The sequence below is a fragment of the Argopecten irradians genome, chromosome 7, assembly GCF_041381155.1.
Source record: "Argopecten irradians isolate NY chromosome 7, Ai_NY, whole genome shotgun sequence".
Lineage (NCBI taxonomy): Eukaryota > Metazoa > Mollusca > Bivalvia > Pectinida > Pectinidae > Argopecten > Argopecten irradians.
The window spans coordinates 32,819,774-32,837,942 of NC_091140.1; the positions used below are offsets into that span (position 1 = coordinate 32,819,774).

Below are 18,169 nucleotides of genomic sequence, written 5' to 3' on the forward strand. Positions count from 1 at the left end.
TCGATACTGTGTGAATTATAATATGAATATTTGCATCGCAAAAAAGGATTATTTTACATTTTTTAACAAGTCAATATTTCCGACTCGTCATCAAACAAAAATACACACTTCTTCTCTAAACGTCACTTCCTGTTTAAGACGTCATTATTCCAGATAAAAATGATGAACGTCCGTCATAATCTGAAGCAATACATTTACATCACCATCAAATTATTACAAATTCTTCTGGTTTTTTTTACGAATTTGATGCCTTCATGTAAGGTGTTTATTGCATTGCGATGACGAATTTTAGACAATCAACGGAGACTTTTATATTGTGTGCAAACTCTTGCACGGACCGGAAGAATACATGTAGCATTGTCAACAGAAATCAGTTTTCATTGACACGAAGATGTGCCATATATCAGTTACCATCATCCTGTTAATTATTAATAGATCTGTAATCAATTTCTCTCTGATTTTACACGACCAGCACGTGATTGTTGCACTTTTATTACAACATCTGATTTATACGTGATGTTTAAAAAGATGTTAGATAATATCAATATCTCATGCTGTAATGGTCGTTAGCTGTGTCCAGTATCAGACGTGAATTTTTAATCTATTCAATTGAAATCCGCCATTTTTATTTTCTAGAAATTAAAAAAAAAAACCCAAAAAACCTATGATATGCCTCAAATTTGCTATAAATTGCATTATTCCGCCATTTTCTCTAAAAGTTCAGCTATTTGTTTTATTTGATGTAAAATCATGCCTGTTTCAGTGTATATACTGCACTGGGCATTTGGATAACATACGTGTTAACGATTTAAGTTAATCAAATGGTAACACTTAAGGATGTACACCTTTGAGAAGTCAAAATGTTCTTGTATCAAACTTTATTCTCATATAGATTTTTTGAAATTGAAGTTCATACCATAGAAGGAAATGGAATGAAAACATATGTCACTGTGCTTTTTTTTTTGTTGCTGTGGTCACTCAAAAATACCAATTTGACAAAATATTAGATTTTAGAATTTTGTCGATTTGACCACATACACGAAAAATTAAAGTCATACTTTGCTAGTAAGATGTTTGATATATATATATATATATGTGTGTGTTATTGTATAGTGGTATTCTTTAATAATAAGTAGTTATGATTTATAAGACAGATGTTATTTCTTAAAACAAAGTATGCTACCCCTACTTAATTTTGAGCTACAAAATACATTATATTCATCCATTTTTGCCTGATTAAACCTTTTTATAGAAAGGGTCCTAGCATCAATTTTTTGTAGATATTTTGCATATCAATATAGAAAAGGTTGTTCTTTCTAAAAAAAAGGCAGAAAAATAGGGGGTCGTTGTGCTTACTTTTTTGTCCTCTTTAAATATTTGTTATTTTTCAATATTTTAAAGTAAAAAATAAAAGTGCTCAATTTACCATTAAACATAAAAATATAAAGTGACAACGGGGTATCATTTCACACATTAATGCTTAATATTTTAATAACCATGGAGCTAGTAAAGATTTATAGCAAAAAATAGCTCGTTACAGCTCAAAATGTTGGCGCAGTGATGATTTAAGTAAAAATAATTTAAGCAAAACATGGTAAAACTTAGGCTGTGCTCAAAGCGAATAAAGACAAATTTTCAATATGGCCGCCAAATGAGTCATTTCTGAAATTCCCTTATAAAAATCTACTAAGAATAGAAATGTAATTTTTTGACAAAATTTGCAATTAACAACTTGGTACAGATACTCATTACTTCTTTGATCTATGAACATACGAGACTTCAACGATACTGAAACCCCAGAGGTGTACATCCTTAAAAGAAATATTTAATGCAAATCAATACTGAAGTTAAGCACTATGGACTCGTTAGTGACGTTAGTTCTGTCTTAGTAACACTTAAAAGGGGAAAATTAATGCAAAGATACCACTAAAGTTAAAACCATTGATTCGTTGACTTATGCTCTGGTTTATTTGCTGGCGGACACTAATGTATCAAGTGGATATATCAAAGTTTAGATTTAAGATGCGATGATTGTATATATATGCTGACAAAGAGAAAATTTGAACCACAACAGAAAAAAACCACAGTTATCATATGCATATCAATAATCGAATAAATTCTTTATACTTAAAGATACTTACTAGAAACATTTTCATCATTTAAACGACAATTTCTAATCAGAGTAACATGTAATGCACCGTTACATTAGTATTATATAGACTTTTTATAGAGGCAGTGAATGAAAACGATATTGATTGACACTTTTATCGTTTAACAATATTGGGTTATGCGCCATGAAGTGGATGAGACATACATCTATGGATAGACATTTCGGGTGAACGCTAGTTATGCATTGTAGTCTGTGTCCATGTTCAATGTAAAAGACGCCCTTACAAAGAGTGACTACACGAACATACTGCAGTCTCCTAAAAAACACACAAAAACAACAACCACAAAAACACACACACACAAAACCACAAAAAACAACAACAAAAAACCACACATACACACCCTCACAACACAATTGCACGTCACACATACAACACTCCACATGCAAGATAGGCCGTCCTTATATGAAAAAGGACGTAAACTTAATCGACTAATAATTCGGATTATATTTATAATGGATAGGATAGTTATAAAAATAACTTATCCAGTGTGAAGACAGAGAACGGCAAAATGTTATATGAAAGCATGTCTGAAGACTCTCTTCAGAGGAACATCTAACCGTGGTATAAACATGACTTGTTAAAAAGTGTCCTATGTCGAAAGTCGCTCTTATTTAAAGTGAATAGTCGGGCAAAGAAAACCAGTCTAAATGCGTTCATTGGCCTTCCAAAAGTTCTTACATATTAATACGACGGCCGAGTTCTGCTTACGTTTCCCAGTTCTGACCATTAAAGTAAAGGAAAGTTGAAAGCATTGAAAGCGAGGCTGCGTGTAAATGTAACCACGGACATAGTCAGCCGGGAGGACGTTTTAGGATTCCTATACTTTAAATTAATTTCTTCGTACGCAGACAGATTTTGGCGAGAGATTTTATTTTTCTTTTCATAAGAAATTATACTGGATACATTCACACCATTTTTACCGACTTTAGCCATCCTTGCCCGACTGTTCACTTTAAGCATCAAGAATACATTTAGCAGCATGATTGCATTACCTTATTATTGGTGCAAACATATCTGTCTGTTTGTAAACAAAAATGATTGGGAATTAGTAATGTAAATTTGTATCAATAATGTAGTACTTGTGATATAGTACATTATGAGACTGGCTGCAGTAATGGAATAGATAGTGACTTAAATGTGCTAATGGAGAATTTTGTGGACGAAAAATAAATGGAGCGAAAGAATGGTGGAAGAAACATTAAAATGTACATAGTACGTATGGCATTACGATGGATGAATAATGAGTGTTTAATGGTATATTTTGGTGTGATAGCACTATAGGGAATGGTTCCTGGAGAACACATGACGACAGATTGTTAAGAACTTATTGGAGTCAACATCTTCTACCCCCAAAATGTTATCTTAAATGTTTCCAATAAGTCAGTAATATATCTAAGGTTTGTGGAATCATAGCATACCTCCACGACTCGATTAACGTGCATATAATCTCCATATCATATTTATTTTACAATTTGTAACTAAATTGTATTAGAATGACATCAGCACAAATCATGTCATTTCTCCTTCTAATTTTATTACATAAATATTACAGCATGTGAGTAGCAAATAAAACTGACTGGATTTTATATCAATTCTTTTCAGTTTTATCTAGATAAATGAATTTGAAAGTTTGTTGTATCCATAAATCATACTCATATAATAGCGAACTTCTGTAAAGCAAGCGATGCATCATATTTTCGGTCATATGCCACCTGTTAAGTATCCATCGGTGAAATCAATATCACCCAGTGAAATATACATTTCAAATCCGGGTGTGTGGAAATCGATTGTTTTAAAAAGTAAAATCTAAAATATTAATTCATTGAAAACTATTTAATTAGCAAAATAAGCAATATAATATGATTTATGTCTGTTAATATAGAAGTAAAATACATTAAAAGGAAATAAGTGAATTATGCATTAATACAAATTTCATGAAAATATGTAATTTTCCATTTTATTGGGATTCTGTTAAGAAGTCTTCCTCATAACATATATGTTATTACGGTAAAGAGTTTACTATAGTCTTACATGAGTTTTCCTAGCTAACAGTGATACTCACTATTTTGAGGTCATTGAACTGTTTCAAAGAAATGATTGCCACTGTAACTAAAACCGCGCAGTTTTTGTTTTAATAATACAAAACAGCATCATGCGAAATACCAACAAAGGCCACAAACACACGACTCAGAGGTGGAAAGAATGTGAGGAGAGTAAACCAGTCGGTGACTATGATCCGAGTTTAAAAGTAGATAAAGATATAAAAATCAAATTGAAGGTGTCTTGTAATTTGAAAACTTTATGAGTATATCTTGTTTATGAATTTCAAATTTATATACATATTTGATGTAACCAGACGTTTGATGTTTGATAATGTTCTCTACGTATTTGCATAGACAACTAATATTTTAAAAAAAATATTGATATTTTCACATATATTTTTAAATACTTGATTAATATGTTCAATATTGGCAGTATGATTGATAACCTTGCATCTCTTATTAATTTGGAATACATGGCCTGGCTTTTTTTGTTATTTTAATGCATTTCATAGCAATTCAACTTTAAAAGTGGTCAGCAATTTTTTGACGGAATGAAAAATTAGTTTTAGAGTATCATAATGCTGTAGCGAACACGCTGAAATATCAACGCTGAAGTAAATTCTTTCACATCTTTTGAAAAAAATACGATGTGCAATGCATTTCCACATATTGAGAAGATCTCAAACTTATCATTTGAATATTAATAAAATATTACTCACGCTTGTTATCATATTCTTTATACTAGTATATAGCGATGCCTTCTTTGGTATCATAAGGCTGGACAATTTTGTGGGTAAAAAATATTGAAGATTTTTTATCTTTATATGATATGGTTTTAAGAGTATATATGGTATATTTACAATGTATACCAAAACCACAATGTCCGGCAAAATATCAATTTACCCGTTATATTGTATAATACTCAGTGATGAACGTTGTTTTGCTACCAACAATATGTTTCGTTACATGTTACATGATCGATTAACTGTGTATTGCTGTCAGTGAATTATACATTACAATAAAATGGTTTATTTGCTTTGTTTATGATGCAGTTGATTTGAACATAATTTGTATAACTTACATTTAACCTGTTCCTAAATAAAAAAATATTTTGTATTTGTATTATACATTCCCGATGACATTCATATTTACATAAATTGCTAATGAAGATAAGGATAATGAAATAATGCCATATAAGGTCCTTGTTCTAAAGGGGCACAACGTTTGTAGGTATATTCTAATTGTTATATCATCAGCAGAATTATGTGCTCGTGTTTCCGAAAAAATGGATTAATCAGTGGCGATTATTAATTCTTGTATTGTATTTTAAATCTAAGAATAATGTCTTTACTTTGAAGATTAGTAAAAGTAAAATAATTAAATCTATTTTTTTCCAGCTTCATTATCTTCGTTAGATATCTGATTAAATGAATTTTATCCAAAGCTTAAAACTGTTGTATTTTGTTTACATATTTTAACAAATATACTTCTATTTGCATATAATGTTGTTTGAGTTGTATGATCTTATTATACTTGATGCTTGTGTTTGTAACATTATTGTGCCTGTCTATATTTGTCGATTGAAATTGAATACACTTTATAACTATCTAGTAGGATTTCCACACGTAAAGCAATCGGATATCTAGTTCCTTACACTCCGCTTCCGGACAACAAGTAGTCTAAATCCGATACAAGCTGTAATTGTTACTGATCCGGGAAAATCTACCCGTGTACGATTCATCATTACAATAAGATCAATACCTCTCGTGCTGCAAATGACAGTGAGGCTCATAAACACGCCACAGTTCGGTGCACACTGAAAATGGCTACTGTTGACCGCAGGTGCCAGATGGGAGTTCTACCTTTATTGTGTAACTGGGTAGGAGCCTCGCGTGGCTTTGTTCCACCCTGGTACGGACTGATGAACAGATAAGGGTAATCACTCTCCCCGTCCCTCCTGTGTCGTCTGCTTGGTTCCGTTATCTCCCGGATAACGGACAATTGGTCAGCGATACTGTAATATATCTAACTGTAATTGGCTGAGGTCGCAAGGGATAACACGTCTATCCCTCTCTATTAACTCCCAATAAAGGATATACTATTCTTGAGTGCTGTAATCTACCTGTTCGCTACAGGTAAATCCTGAGTTCCCTCTCGCGAGACAATACAAGGACTAACCTACTCACCAAATGGCTCCTCTCATTTATCCATTGTTTCATGGTTTTAACGCTGACCAACTGGTGAACTGCGACAAAAGTTGCCATCATGATTCACAATTCACATAATTGTTTTGTCAGTTAGATACTATTGTGCATTTATGATGGATACAACTATACGTGTCTCGTTACATCAGTTCTTTAAATATTCATTTTACCGTAACATTTCTACTGTAGCTAATTATTGTTATATTCACTATTTTACTTTTATTTTCGTTCAATAAAGAACATTATCCAAACGTTTCCCCTGGTATTCCAATTCCAGTTGAAATGGAGAAGGAAATTCTCTTTACATGTATATGATTTAAGAGTTAAGATTTACACTGTCAATGTATTTTTTCCGTTCGGCAAGCATGATGCGAACTTATTGAATTGAATGAGCTCGAATGGATACAAAAGAAAAAAAAATGCATAAAAGAATCCCAATGGATATAGACAAAACTATAATTTCAAAGTGAAGTGAAAATTCATTGAGCTACAAAACAGAGAACTTTGTAAAAGAAGCATTTGATTCGTCAAATGGTTAGTCAGTTAAACATCCTTAGTTGACCGTTTCATCAAAAGTTAAGTGACTAAATTTGGAATGAACTAGTTAAATGTTCTTAATGACTTGTCGGTGGATTTTTGGAGAAAAACGAAATTGAACATAACTTTAACTCCAAGTTAATGCCAAAGTTTAAACGAATAATAATAATAAAAAAAACCTAAAGACACAGATGCAATTAAACCTATTCACGATTTATTAATTTGATCATGAACATCGACTTTCCTTTGTCACTTTACACGGGAAAGTCTCCTCCGATTTACTCTCTTTGCCTCTATAATTCCTCGCTTGAAATGAACAAGCCATTTTCGCTTTGTACGATGCCGCTGGTATCCACAAAGTGTCTGTTCCGTTTGTCCAGTATCAAAGACGCTACACTCTACAGAATCACACTCCTTGGGTTGTTAAACCCGGTCCCTAATAACAGGTGTAAACGCCCGCCGGCCTAAACACTAAATTATCATGTTCTCTCTAACATTAAATGAAAGAAACAACACCGCAAATCTATTTAAGATTGTTAATCTTAAAAGAGGCACGCGACCAGCTCGTGTCGGCCGAGTAATCAAATCATACTCCAAAGAGAGTGTTTTAGCAATAATAATGGCAATTTGAGAGGCATCGACGTTCTCAATTCCCAAACAATCTGTCATACCCGCAAATGGTATGAATTGGAAGGCTTGGGTCACTTTCGTACATGATAAAAGATTGGTTTGTCGTACACCTATACGGAGTTTATATACTGTAATTATTTCTATAGGTTTTAAAACTTTATTACAGTATAGTAAACATGTTATTGTCTTGTAACCCTATATAATTATTTTATAACGGGTTTGCCTGGTGATAGTATGGTGTTGCTTTATAGACTTTGTACTTGTTAGTTAGATAGTCATTATTAAACTCTAAAGTTATTTATGCGTATATGACATGAGAGTTGAAATGAATTTAAATGTTTAAGTTCGAATTGACGTCTTCAAACTGAATATAAAATACTTAAGATTAATGGTACTGTTAAGAAATAAGCACTGACTAAGCCCCCACAACAAAATTAGAATTAAATAAAGATATAAAATAAATAAATAAATAAATAAATAAAGAAAGAAAGAAAGAAAGAAAACTGTATGAATTCATTAACTTTCAATACTCTTTCTTGAACTGATCTTTTCCTGTAAGAACATTACAAATAGAGTGAAATTAGCCTTGCCTTTAATAAACTGATTCCTCTCAATATGATTATAGCTTGTTTCTGACACTTTTTAAAAGATTTAATTTATCAACGCCTACATTGTAGTGTTGTCTTAATGAATCTTACCTCTCCTTCACAGTTCGAACAATTCTACATCGATTTGGAATGGAATATTTGATATCCATGGCCAAAAGGTTTTTGATAACAAGTATGAAACAAGTTTGCCTGATAAGCCTGAACGTCCAGACGTTCTCCCCTATATGCAATACCGGTATGTTTCGAGTGTGAATGCCATTTGTGTTGCAATGAAATTATCGGGTTTTTTTTCTTGAAGTCTAGTTACCTCTCACTATGGGAGGACGAAAGCAATATGTTAGGTGAGGCACATCTCATCAGCCATATATTTTGTTCGGAATCCTTCTGTAGTTGGGAGGTATAATGTATCTATAGATGTGTAAACGATTATATAAAATTTATTATTAATATGTTAAAATAATATATAAGTATATAGGGTTAAGTGAAAAAAGTATATATGGTTGGGTGTTTAATGAATCTCCTCCTGTGTGAGGACACTAAGTGTTATGTAATATTACGATTTTTTGAATAAAATTTCATTTGAACTTAAACAAATGCCTTATGTTATGGGAGGCTGCGGTATAATCGTGTTGCGTAAGTAAAAATACAACATTAATTGCTGTTAATCAATTATATTTCGTGAATACTTAATTTCGCGACAACCTTGCCTATAAGAACGTGTTTACGAGTACATAACTTCGCAGTTCCTGATCTCAAAATTATTTGAATTTCATGAATGACGTCGATATTATCATTATTTAAAAACAAAATATAAGAGAAAAAAACAAACAAACAAACAAGCAAAGCAAAACAAAATTTTGAGTTTTAGTATTTTATTAGCACTTAATGCCTAGCCCGATATACTCTGGCCCTGACAGTAGACTTAGACATGATGACAGATATATTTCCTACACCAGACATCTATCTGTCATAATGTCTAAGTCTGGTGTCAAGGCTAAAGTATCTCGGGCTATTAAATGCCAAACCATTCACAACATGAATTGTTTCTGTCAATTATTTGTGATAGGTAAAGAAAAAAACAACAATATATATAGCAATATTTGATAGAAGCAAGCGATTAATTAAGATATTGCCACTTATAATACCAATGATCCTCTACAAATACTACACCAAAAACATTATTGAACATTAATAATACGATGAAGTTTTCGTGATGTTTCGCTCACATGCCTCCGGTTGATGACAAGAATTAATTAGTTTATATAATTAATTTATAGTGATACTCACAAAAATAATTCGGCTAATATAGTTGATACCAACTTCACACCGTCAAGTAAAATATTCATAGCGATTTCCGGGTAAGTGTGCAGGCACCTGCCAAATTTGCCGTAAATTAATTTTTGACGCAAGTAATATTCTCATATTCGACTGTGATATATTATTTCAGCTCGCTTCACGACGTAGTATTAATTTCGATTTCAACACATATTTACATGAGGCGTATAAAGGGTATTTTGTAAATAAGTAGTATTAGTTTATAAATTGTTTAACCGTCAAGCACAATTAAAACCTAATATGATTTTCCTCGAGGAAAAAATCTTCCAAGTACATGTACACTAAAAAAAACCCGTACATTCAAACATTTGATCTGTTATAAAATGGTTTGAAACATATCTAGTGTTACGTCGCATGATCCCAAAGGAGCCTTCTACGTGTTGACTGACACCATATTTTCATTACAACCGAAAGTGATATAGCTGTATCCTCGTCTGTGATACAGATATAAAATCATCATATCTTCAATAAGAAATGAAATCAAGGAATCACCCGAATATGCATGCTTCAAACAAAACCTTATTCAATGCATCAGGCGTTCTTTTATTTATAAAAAAAAAACAAACAAAAACAATCTAACTCTGGAGCTACTGACACTGTACATGTCTTGTGATTTTGTTATTTATGTATGTAGATTGTTTTGTTTAAAAATGAATACATATCAAGATACCTCGTCTTTGTCTGATATGCTACTAGAGTTTAAGGAAATAGCTATTCTAACATATTTCAAAATTAAAAGAAATATAAAAATCAAAGTGATGGTAATCATTTTTAACTGATTTATGATAAGTTATTGTCTTATTAAGCGTTAATAATTAACCAAAAAACCATGTCAATTTATGACAAAATTTAAACACTTCATTAGTGTTAACGATCACATTAATTATAGAATGTTTGATCAGTATCAAAATTTAAAAATAAACCTCGCTAAGACTTTTCTTTGAAACTAAAGGGTGCCATACAGTAATTAGTCTAAAAAAGTATTAAACCATTTGTACATATGTCTATTTTTGCAAATATTCAAACACACAGTTTTTGAAATCGTCATAAAAAGACGCACTGCCTGCTGAAATTAAATCAATTATAAACTAGCTAATTGATAATTAACGACTTTCTTCATGATACAGGCACGCATGATGAGCCAGAAACAATTAACATATTTTAAATTGCATTGTGGAAAAGAACCGACCACAAAGGTTCCATATGGTATTTTCTTTAATTCTTTATGTCTTTAAAAAATACATTGTTTAAAAAATCAAAGATAAGCATCTCATTTGCTATTTTCTAGCTCTTATTTACACGGTTTTTCTTTTACCTTTTAGACTTTATCTCATGAGAATCACATAATTGATATTTATTGTCTAGTAATTGACAATCTCAGATTTTCCCATTGTTATCAAGGGAATCATTACCTTTGATACAGTCAAGGTAATATTAATTGTGTGTTTGTGTCGTCCGATAGGAAAGAAAGTGCTCGGTTATAGCAGTTTTATTTCCGAATCACGTCATGTTTTGACACACGAAACATATTTTTTTGTATCTTTATTTTGAGTCAAGTTGGTATTTGTTGACACAAATATTCTCTAGTGAAGTGTGTCCAATCTATCGGCATATTAAAAATACGATAAAATATGCTTGAATACATCATAGTGATATATCGTTCAACGTTAATTTCGATACAAACTGAAATATACTTATTTATGTGAAAGTGTTGTATTTAGTGGTACATTACATGTATGTAGCTTTCTACACTATACAGGGTTGATGGGATAAGGAATCGGAGTCTACCTTGTCCGATTACTACTTTCCAACCGAACAATAGTTTTCATTTTTTTATCTCATCGAAATACATACAAAAGATTAGATTAAAGTATAAATATATTCGTAACTATCATAACAATGATATGAGCTGCTTGATGATCAATATTTCAGACAATAGGAAGTCAAAACATTATTCACCTACAATTGGAAACTCAATAATGGTGCCTTTATTGTATCTTTGAACGCGAACGTCACCAGTTTTAATCTATCAACTTGATATATAAAAAGGACAAAACTAGACTGCCCAATATAATAATATGTCATAGCAGATAGTTATATACATGTAATAAAAATAGCATAAGCAACAGTGAAACTAATGATAAATAGTATAAATAACATGTTTTTTTAGTGTAAAACAATAATTTATGACAATAATATTGTTTTACAATTACAAAATTCATATCTTGATTTAATAGCAATTTATTATTTTTTAAATTATATTTGATATTGTAATTATGGTCTTTTTTGTTTTGTTATGAATACTTTATAAGGAGTGCCATTTATTTATTTCATTGGTATTAGTTAGATATATGATTTGTTTTCTTATTTAGTCACATATAAATGTAGATATATAAAAAATTATAGGAACGCTTTATAAATATATAGTACACGGAATATGAAATTGTAACGAGAAATAATTATTCCTATTCATCAAAATCACGTTTTGAAACAAAACAACAAAACATGTTATTTAAGGTTAATTTGAGTATGTTATGGCTATAGAACAAACAACTCAGAGCGTAATCTAACTAAACCGCTTTATGATGAGAGAGTTTAGCACTATACAGCTCTACAAATAAATAAAAATATTCATGTTAATCCTTAATATTTAATCTAATCCCTTGAAATTTCAAATTGAAGGAATCATTTTCTGTAAAATTGTGGTTTTCTCAGCCAATTAGAGACAGCGTTACGAACGGCGAAGTCATTTTATGTTATAAGATGATAGAAAAAAATGTAAGCCAATAAACTGTTTATTACAAGGAAGATTTCATTATATAAAAATCGAATAACATCATTCCGGAATGATACTTACTAACAAATCAAAACGATTTAAAACTAATTTTCAACATTCCTATTGAAGAGTAGAAAGTACGATGTCTTTCTTTGTGACACTGAGATATGGTTCTGTTTTATTCTAGAGCCGACGGGCCTAGGACAAACAATTCTAAATATCATTTCAAAACGAATAGTTTGGAATTGAGAATATTATAAGGCTCTCAGTGGTATTTGCCAAAGCGCCTAGAGTCATAATAATATATTTTTTTCTAGAGAAATTTAGCGAAGTTATTAAATTTTCTATATTACAAAACTGAACTAATTACAAAATTTCCCCCAGTTCTGCAGTAAATGTTTTTATGTTTCAATTTTCTCAAGGGAAAGTTGAGGCAGAAAATACCATATGCGGGTAAAAGGCATAAAATAGTAACCGGAATATCCGTAAGAAAATACATTATCAGTTGTTGATTTGCCTAACTGAGATCCCACACGATAAGACTGATTGGGGTTTGGTTATTATATCATGCCTATGATGTCTAATAGAGGTGACATCTCCTTCCAGCACTCAAACAAAGACAATGCATGCCAAACATTATCGCTACTTCTGCTTTTTACATAGACTCACTCTGTATATGAATTATATATCAGCTTTCTGAAAATATTCACTTTGAAATATCTAGTTTTAGACGTTAGGAAAAAACTATGATAACAACCCAAGCATTGAAGCGGATCTCCGTAACAGTATCTCGATGGCGTTTCATGAATATTTGACAAGTTCCAACCGTATTCGACAAAACACTTCTAAATGTGAATTACCTTGGAGCTGGCTTCGCTTGGATGTGAAACGAATGCTTATTATTATTTCATAAAATCTACCGTGCTATCTAATTGGCGTTTAACGCTATGTGACAACAGAGATAGTTAGCTAGAATAGCTTCAACAAAGTAGAACCCAACTTTAATCAACTAATAAACGTTAGCGATGGTAAATTAAGAATGTTCGAAAATCTATTAAACTAATAACGGCTTTTGTATTAGGGACAAAGATGATGCTTTGCAATATGTCCTGTCCGGTGTTCTAGTCTATTTAGATTATCTTTCCATCCATGATGAATGATGGTATTATATCGTGGCGAAGGTGATTAGTTTCAGCGGCTAAATGGCAATCTAATTGTCAAACATTTCGATGATATGAATTGGATAGTCCGGTTTCATCATACATTAACTGCTGTGTGGCATTTCATGTTTAAATGATGTCCACTTCTTATATACGAAGAATAGACATTTTGAAAATATAGATATAAACGTAGGTATTATATGAATAATTATAATCCATCTAACTATAAGTAGTATTTCATAGCACGCGAAATATCATCACTGATGGTGATGGAGAAACCACGAGTTCCTTACATTCCAGCCAATATCAAAAATATATTACCGATTCTTGATTTGGGTGTTGATTACAAGTATTATTTTCTTTTTTTATATAATGTCACATTTGATAACATGAATATGTAGGATAAGAAACTGTATTTAAGGACAACTAATAAGGTTTACTTTCAGTCTTTCGAGCATAATGAGGTCGAAAAATGTTCTCTTTACAAAATTAATCTAATACAGTATATATAAATATCGATGAAAAGGAACATTTCCTTTAATATTATCATTAATTCATAAGTACAGATACATGAACGACAAAATTATATGAAAATTGTAAATATCAAACTTTAACTTAAATAAATTCTCAAATTTTATTTTTAGACCAGAAGTTTGTGGAAGTTTTTCTAGGATTCTGGTTTGATTAGTTTAATTTCATATTAAAAATGCGTCCAAACCGATAAATGAAAGAAATGAATTGGGTGAAGACATCTCAAATCATATCTATTTGTTATTTAACTTTGAAATAATGCAAATCGAAATCGGCTTTAATGGTGGTGTACTTGTAAACTTTTCGATTCGTTACACTTACGATGAGTGTCACAATACAATTTACAATGTATATCAATTGCTTAAACATATCTAACAACATTTTCTAAAGAAACATTCAGTAGATACATATCATTAACAACAAATGATATCGGTTTCTCCAAGTTTACAGGATCAATAAGAAATAAAAAGAGTAACTAAGAAAACATATGGAAATCGTGTGTCAATATCGATCACCCGTTCTTAACAATTGTGTGTGAAAGATTCACAGAAATCTACAATTTGCCATAACAGTGAGTATTGTTAGCTTATCGCATGATTTAAAAAAAAATATATGAAAGTTGTGTCCATCACTAGACATGTTTAAGGCAACCATTCATACCGAATGATGTATTCCAAATATTCATTTGATAGTTTTCCATGAAAAGATGAAAATATTAGATTAAGTTATACTGTAACAGTTTTCTTTTTACCTCAGCTGATCAGAAAAAATATAAATCTGAAAATATATTCATTAATCTGTATCGCTTGAAATCCTGTTTCTTAAAAGGCTTGGGCAACAGTTGTCAAAATTTCGCTATCAGGACGTTAATCAATATCGCTTGATTTTGGAGGGGGGAAGGGGGTTCTTTTTATTGTTCCGAGAAATTACAGATGACGTCTCATTATAGATTTCTGAAGAAAATAACACTTAAATGTAGACATTAAGCAAATCTGTGAAAACGCTAAATAACAGGTGCGTTAGCAAACATGTGAATACCAGCAGTCGTGCAACATTATAATCAATATAATGTATAGAGTTTGATTCGAGTTTGAGGTTAATTATTTATCCGCAGGTACACACCCCACATGTCACAAGTAATGGGCTCTTGACTTGTGACGGCCCATAAATTTATACAATATGTATATATAGACAGAATCTTCCATTTGTTTGACAAATTTGTGAATCCCATTGGAATTAAACGTATGGATAATGATGTCCATTGTGAAAGAGACTTAAGGTTAATTGATATTGCTTTTTTGTAGATATTCTAACAGCAAGATTCAAAAACAATACAGAATCTTAAGATTCATTAATGATTGATATGCGAAAAACTATTTTTTCATATCCCTTTCTTACCAAAATGTTTGAAGTATAATTGTTTCATTTCCTTAGATTAAATCATTTTGTATACAGGTATATTTATCAACTTACCTATTAATAATGTACCGTGAATTCCACGTTATATTTTTCTGTAATTTCATTTCTCAATACATGGAAAAATATACACTGTAGACTACGATTTTGATGAAAATACGGGCATATGATATACACGGTACCTTCATCTTGCCAGGAAAATAATGGATTGTTTAAAATAAATCAATAAAAACACATATTTCCATTTTCCCCCTAATATTATAAGCATTCTTTTATATCTTATTGTAATTTCTGAGCATCTTCACACGGATAAAGCATATTTCGATAGTCCAGTGAAGGGTCAAAATCCCATATAGGGGTGGGCACGTGATTTTCTATGCGAACTCGAACTCCAAATTTATGCCCTAAAATCTGGTATTCCTCAAATAACCAGAACTTTCATAAGAAAACGCAAATCCGATTTTTTGTACAACAGAGATAGCATTAATGGAGACATCATTGTTTGAATCTTGATACACGTCCACACCGAATCCACACAAAGCGAAATCAAGTGAACAATGAACTTTAATGAATATGAGAATGATATATGGATGCTGAAAATAGTTATCATGTTTATAAATCTAATATGTCAAATTTAAACTTGCCTATAGACAAAAAAGATCAAATATTGACAAATTGTCTTTAAAATAAATTATGTTTAAACTGACTATTAAGGACCCCGCCCCACAGAGAAGTTTTTTTGTTCGTTTAGGCAGGTTTTACTGTAATGTTTCCCGAACAGTTAATATATAAGATAATAAGAGATTAATAGCAAGGAAGTGCTTATGAAAATGAAAGAAAAGAGTCAAATATCTTTGTTATAAAAAACATACAAATATGGAATAAGTACTTTTTTTTCCTGATAGCATATTTAGATGTATTTGTATGATAATAAAGGCAAAATGAACCATATATCTGTTAATTTCTATACAGTAAACAAGCTTCTGTGGGATATTTCAAAAAAAATTCTCTGCGGTATTAAATACCATTGCATGTTTGTAAAAACCTACTACTGTAGCAAATAACCGGAATGCAGAGAAACTTTCCGCGAACACATATTCATACATACTGTAATCACTTTTTCCGATGACAAACTACATTTGTGATCATACAGGTAAAAAGGCTAATGGCTGATATAGTATATAAATTGTATCTCCGATCACTATAATACTATGTTAAAGCCGTCGGGTATATTTCATTTCCGATTGTTCAAATAATCTTAATAACGTTTCAGTGGCACCTTCTATTTCATCTTTCAGAATTCCTAAATATATGTAAAGTTAACGACTAATAAGAGAACATATTCTGTATAAATCCCTGCTGTATTGTAATTCACGCCTTTCTTTTAAAATCTAAACACCAATTATAATTCAAATCATAAATGACATTGATGACTTGCCACAAAAACAGTAGATCAAATATTTAATTTTATCTAAAATTATTCTATATTATTTTTCCTATCTTTGATTGACATGTCATATTATAGTGATTTAAAGATTTACACATGTATAATCATTATAATAACTTGAATATGCGGTTTATAGACATAATGACTACAAGTAAGCTGTATTTCATTGTGCATATATTAAAACGTTTATTTTTAACAAAACAAAATCAACTTATATAAAATAATTTCTACAAAGACATAGAAATTGTAGTGGTTTATTATTGCAATTCATTAAAAGCAAAAGATATACCGGTATATGCACACAAAATAGAAATTCTAACTTTTTTTTTTACATGAGTGTTGTGTCATACTGCGTATCTGGAAAGTTTTGTAAATTTTGTTTCATGCCGAAATAAGCAATAAGTCCTTCATTATGAGAAGTTTTCACAATGATAACAATATAAATACATTTTTGATGCTAATTGTTGACTACATAGCCATCCTCGTAAACATAGAAAAAAATTATTGCTAAATCTATATAGAACTTCACATCGTAGAAATTATAGATCTTTATAGAAAATGGACTTCATATAGCTGATGTTTTGTTTCCATGTGCCTGAAGATAATGCCACAATGAGAAAATCATATTGTTTTTTTTATTGGAAAAAAATAGAGTAGGATTATGAACACAAAATTACTTACGCGTTGACAATAAATATCCCAGGTTATCGTTTAAATGAAGATTAACACTTTCTTCGGTAGATAATCAACATACATGCTGTCTCCCCTGAAAGCAGACTACACTAAACCTCCGATATTTAAGTATTTTATTTGTATTCTGAAACTTACAAAAAGTTCAATAGAAATGGCGTTTAATATTTCAAATAGCGCAACATCTTTTATTCAGGAGCGAATCGGCAATATTACTATGGCGTCTTTGGCACCCCGGGATAAACGACAATGGGTATGATACTAACAAATATATAATTCAAACAGATTGTTATAATTGTAAATTTATATTCTGAATGGTATCGGGTATGTATACATAGCCCATGAAAAATTACTGCCCCTGTTACCCTGGGTCGCCTTTTAATCAATAGCGTAAGGCTTGGGATCCTTTTCACATCAGTAAATAAAAATTGATTTGTAAACAAGGCTCTATTCGATAGAGAAAAAAAGATGTATGGTTAATTTTTTATAAGTAGAGCGGTCTGATACTTACCTAGGTTAGCATAGAACAAGATCATCACCGGTAATTGGTTGATCACATTTACACAAAAAAAGTGTACAGATTGGATTAGGTTTTTATTTTTGCCATTTTCTCCCATATGGA

At 31.1% G+C, this 18,169-nt stretch overlaps 1 protein-coding gene across 2 annotated transcripts in view; it reads right to left on the reverse strand.

Annotated features, from left to right (window-relative positions):
- Positions 1-17,851, reverse strand: part of LOC138328187 (inhibitory POU protein-like) — a 56,164-nt gene extending 38,313 nt beyond the window's left edge. Inside the window, exon 1 of one of the 2 annotated variants that reach the window (XM_069274872.1) lies at positions 17,539-17,851. The gene's annotated coding sequence lies outside the window, so the exon portion shown is untranslated. Of the gene's footprint in view, positions 1-9,479; positions 9,740-17,538 lie in introns of those variants that run through there. The other variant, XM_069274871.1, reaches the window with a different exon arrangement.
- Between the last annotated feature and the right edge of the window lie 318 nt (positions 17,852-18,169).